Raw genomic sequence first — 5744 nt, 5'->3', positions numbered from 1 at the left:
GGAGAGAGAGAGAGAGAGAGAAGAGAGAGAGAGAGAGAGAGGAGAGAGAGAGAGAGAGGAGAGAGAGAGAGAGGAGAGAGAGAGAGAGGGAGAGAGAGGGGGGAGAGAGAGAAGGAGAGAGAGAGAGAGAGAGGAGAGAGAGAGGGGGAGAGAGAGGAGAGGGAGAGAGAGAGGAGAGAGAGAGGGAGAGAGAGAGAGAGAGGAGAGAGAGAGAGAGAGAGAGAGAGAGAGAGAGAGAGAGGAGAGAGAGAGAGAGAGAGAGGAGAGAGAGAGAGAGAGAGAGAGAGAGAGAGATCGGCCCTGCTTCCCTCACTGCAATCTGGGTGTCCTTAACTGCTTTATTCCTTCTGGTCCAAAAGCAATGACATTCTTCCCTGACATGCCATTCAGAACTACACCCTCTTCTTAATATGTGTCCTAATCAGGCACAGACTTCTCTTGTCCGTTACCTGGAAGAAGCTTATGTTTTTCTTGCTGAGTTAACCATGACCCTGCTTGATGTTAGTTCTTTGGAGAACAATCAATTCAACTACTTTTCCCTGGGGTTTCCCTGACATTCTTGGTGTTAGTACTGAAATTCCCACATGAGGTGGAAGGTCTTGGTCTATGCAAATCAGGACTGTGGCCACCAAACTTCCTTCTTGACAACTTGTGAAAAGTAAATAGAGTCATTTTTTTCATACGCCCAATTGGGCGGCCGTAGAGAAAAGTACTCAGGTCACAGAAACTTATTTTGGGGAACGTTCTTGCAAGCCTAATACAAAACTACAAAAGCCTACTATGACTTGAAGATTATACATGTTTATTTGAAGGACTCTTTCTGTTTCATGAAAATAATTTACACTTTTCCTTTAAAATTAGATCAATACCTTTTTTTTTTTAATTTTATAAATTGCTTATTTACTTCTGGCCAAAAAAACACATGCAAAGAAAGACTTGTGGCATCTCTAATCATCAGAGAAATGCGGATCAAAACCACAGTGAGGTATCACCTAACACCAGACAGAACGGCTGGTATCAAAAAGCCCCAGAGCCACAGAGGCCAGGGTGGACGTGGAGAGAAAAGAACACTCACTCACTGCTCTGGGGGCTGCAGACTAGTTCAGCATGTATGGAAAGTAGTAGAGAGATGCCTTAAACAAACTCCATGTAGACCTGCCTTTTGATCCAGCAGTCTCAAACTAGACATTCACCCAAAGGAAGAAAAGGCATTTTATAAAAAGACAGTGGAACTGGATGGTATTGCAGCACAAGTCACAATTACAAAGACATCCAGACAACCCATGTGCCCACCGACACATGAGTACTACTCAGCCATACAAAGTAATGGTGACCTATTATCATTGGTAACAACCTGGATGGAACTGGAGACCATCCCCTAAAGTGCAGTTTGTGAGAAGGGAGAACCAACCCCACCTGTACTCAATACTAAATTACAACTAGCTGGTCAACACTTGTGTGCACATGTTAAGTGAAACTCCGCAGGGATCAAGGAAGTGGGAGGAGGAGAGGTGGGGAAATCACACCTGACGGGAGCAAAGCACATGTTCTTTGTGAAGGGCACACTTATAACTTTGACTTAATATGTGTCAAAGCAAAGTAGGTAACCAAAACGTGCGTCCCCCTGTAATTCTCTGAACTGTACTAGTCTGCGGCCCCACCAGCACTGAGTGTTCCTCTTTCTCCCCATCCACGCTGGCCTCTGTTGCTTTAGGACTTTTTGATATGAGCCATTCCCACTGGTGTTAGGAGAGACCTCATTTGTGGTTTTGTTTGTATTTCCCCAGTGATGAGAGATGTTGGGCATCTTTGCACGTGTTTTCAATCTAAAATAGAAGGATTATGAATTTTACCTAGTAACTGCTGCCACTCACCCGTTGGAACTTGCTAGCTCCTGTAAGACACTGCAGCCATCCAGAAACTGTTTTTCAAAACCATTTAAGTGATCTTCCCTTTTCCCCCAATAAAACCCCAGCCTTATTTTTATCTTCATTTAAACTCCGAGAGACACGATGCCCTCTCTGAACGTACGAGCTGCTCCCTGTGGTGCTGGCACTGGAGGGTTCACCTCATGCCTCGATAATCCCTCACACGGCATTAGAAGTCTGTCTTTCTTTCAGCCTGCACTGCTGATCTCTGCAAAACAGACAAAAACTCATAAGGCTTTGTAATCAAGACTTTCTAAAATTGGCTAAGATGCCATACACAGTGTTATCACTTAAATTATGGACACAGTTCTCAAAATAATGACTCTATCTGTATTCCATCATTCTCTGTCATGTAAAAAAAAAAAAAATTACTGATGACTTTTTAACTGGTAAACTCCAGAGCGTTCATAACCTGTATTGACTGAGGACTTTTAAGATAAATTCTTACTTCTTAGATATCATTTTTTTAATCAAAATGAGGTCATTGATAAAACCTCCAATTCTACCCGCCTTTGTTTCTTTTGCGCTGCTGTAATAGAGGACCTGATACTGGGTAATTTATAAACAACAAAAATTTACTTCTCACAGTTCTGGAGACCAGGAAGTTCATGATGAAGGTGCCAGCACGTTAGGGCCTTGACCCCTGCCGCATTCACCCATTCATGAGCTCCCCTGACCTAAAGACCTCCCAACACTGTTTGCTGCATTGAAGATTAAGTTTCCAGCACACACATTTAGGGGGTCACATTTAGACCATGGCACGACCACTGGCCAATGTCAAAAGCTGTTAATAGACTGAGAAAGGTTATTAGACTTTCTCAGTTTTGAATTGAGGACACAACTGAAAACCAAAGCAGGATTTAAGCGGGCTACATGGAGTACGTAGTTGTGCTGAAAATAACATTAAATGTCAGGCAGCTGCTTCCAGATAGTGTGAGTTATTCTGATTGCACCAGTCTTCTATCCATTTGGGGGGAAATACAGTAGTTATTTGTTGCCACTTATAAAAATAGAAAGGAGGAGAGAGAGAAAGAGAGAGAGTGAGGGCGGGAGGGAGAGAGACAGAGAAGGGACAGGAAAGGATCTGCTCTGTACTCTCCTCCTGGAGTAGTTTACCCCCCAGTGAGCCAAATGTCCCGAAACTCTATGAGAACATAACAGGAAAAACAGGTTCTTATCTTTCCCTGAATTGATGCATTTTACTATTCTCTGACCAGCTCAATCGCCATTTGTTGACAAGAGTCTCCTTGAGTAAAATTCCAGTTGACTGTTGTAAACTCGGCCTCTGCAATGTCTTGTCACAAACTGGAGCTAGCAGTGAAGTCCTTGTTGCCAAGATAGGATGTGTTAAAATGTAATAAGTTTCTCTAGAAAGTTGTTGGTTTCTTTTGAAGCACCTTTCCCTTTTATGAGAAAATATAAATGTGGTTGTGTGCATTAAAAGACAAGAGTTTTGCTGGTTCTGTTGGGAGGGAGTGGAGTAGGCATGTGAGCAGCCGGAAGAGCTGCCCTGGTCCGGGAGGAGGAAGCCTGCCGTCCTCTACACGGACTCAATGCTGCCCACAGCTCCGCATCGGGATGTTCTCGTTACTTTACCTGAAATGTTTTTAATTTCAGGAAAATAGTTGACTTTCTCAAGAATGCCAATATATGTTAAATAACTAAAAATATATTTGAAAAGATAAGGCGTCATTTCTACAAAGTTCACTGGCATGAACCAAGTTTGATTATGGTAAGCCTACCTTGGGTAAGCCTTTGTAATCTTGGCCTGTGTTTTACATTTACTAATCTGAGGTTTCTCATCTATAAGTTGAATGTTATAGCATCTTGGAAATAACCTAACAAAATTTTGATTATGTAAGTGAAAAATTCTTATAAAAAATATATATAAATATATTATATCTTACATTGAAATAATTTTACATCTTACTTAAGCACCTGAAATTTTTATTATACTAAATTTTATTTCAGAAGTATTTACCATGTGTAGTAGAACTAGCTTCAAAGACTTTTATAATTAAATGTCTATATGTAGAAAAAGGCTTGTTTTTGGATGGGACATCTTCTATGCCATTGCTCTTTAATTCTTTTTTGTGAAAGAAAAAGAAAACATAAAATTTATATGGAAAAATGTACATTTGGCAAAGGTTTGGAAACATCTCTTTAATAAATTTCATGAGGGAAGAGAGTGGATCATTATGAACCTTAATGCTTTATACAGAAATCCAGGCCATAAAGCTGGGAAATGAAGGAAAGAAAGTATGGGCCTACCTCGTAGAGCCTTCCAGTTCCCCATGAGGAAGGCATTAATTACGTTACAGACCACAGAAGATCAGGCTAAATTTGTAGGCCAGTGGACGGGAAGCAGCACATCTCAGGGCTCCAACCAGAACAATCACATGTGAACGTGACGTTAGTATGACGCATCCCAGCTGTGCCGTATGATCCCTCAGTTATTAGTGACTTTGCACAGGGCATGTAACTTGTGATCTGTACCAAATTCTGGAATCCCTTTCCTCTGTTTTAATGACTTTCATTGTCTCTTCCCAGTGTGACCTAAAACTTCATTTTTCTCAGCCCTGAGCTGTCTTTTCAGAGATAACATTAAAATATTTAAACAAACACTATGAAAATGCATTTAATATTTAGAATTTGCTAAAATACCATATCTAAAGCTTTCAATTGTCTTTTTCCCACTGTAACTGCGGTGTTTGAATAGTTCTTTGGCTATATGATCACACATTAGTTAAGCAAAATAATTTCTAATGGGAAGTTACTGAGTCAGATCATGCAATAGTAAAGGTATGAAAATGTTTTTTTCACACAAAATGTTAAGATGTTACTGTGAGTAAAAACTGGTAAAGAAAAGGCTGTAAATTGCAAGTAATACCAGGGAAAAAGAGAACACTGTTCATTTAGCACAAATTACACACCCAAAGGCAGAGAAATGCATAATAGTTGAGAGTAAAGGAACTCAGATTTGAGAATTAAAGTTATTTTGATTCCATAACTAAGTAATTTTATTTTAAAATCATTTGGTGTTGTTTATGAAGGTGCAGAATTTAGGGCACACACGTTTTGTGTTCCTGACTATCTTTCATGATCGTTCCTGAGTAATAAGTGTCAATTTCCTAAGTGGATAAGTTCAATCCATGTCATTATTATGGAGGTCAATTACTTATTAAGTTTGAAGGTTAAAAATAAGAAAACGTTAATGGCAAACAAAAAACGTCCCTTACAGTGAACACACACTGAATGAAAGCAGCTGAATGGTCTGACTGGAGAATCACCTCCGTGGTCCTGCAGAGGGCGCTATGGAGAAAATGTCTAAGTTTGCTCCTTCCCGTCCAGGCACCACATTTCCATACTAGCCCCAGAGGTGACAGAAATGACTAAATTGAAATAATCCATCATCAGCTGTAACTAGCTCTGAGCTACTTAACTTCATCTGCAGGTTTTACAGGCAAGGAACTGAGAAGAAATAACTTGTCAGCCTTGATGCCTGTGGTCCAAGCTGGAGGAAAAGCAGCTGGTAAGTGTTGGATGGAAGGGCACAGGTGAGCAAATGCAGCCAGGCCGGCTGGGTGAGTGACTGGTCTGAAGTAGCAGATCACAAAATACAATTAATAGAAGAGAGAGTTGGAAGTTGCTGAGATAGAATCCTTTTCGGCCCAGGTGGATCCCCATGACACTTTCAACAAGAAGTTATTCTAAAAAAGAACAGGAGAAATGAAAGGGGAGTCGTGTGCTGACGGGCATAATTATAAGTTGCTCCCTCCATCCTTCCCTCCTTCCCTCCACCAGCAAATGCTTTTA

The sequence above is a fragment of the Nycticebus coucang genome, chromosome 15, assembly GCF_027406575.1.
Source record: "Nycticebus coucang isolate mNycCou1 chromosome 15, mNycCou1.pri, whole genome shotgun sequence".
Classification (NCBI taxonomy): Eukaryota; Metazoa; Chordata; class Mammalia; order Primates; family Lorisidae; genus Nycticebus; species Nycticebus coucang.
Note: the sequence above shows the minus strand (reverse complement) of the source record.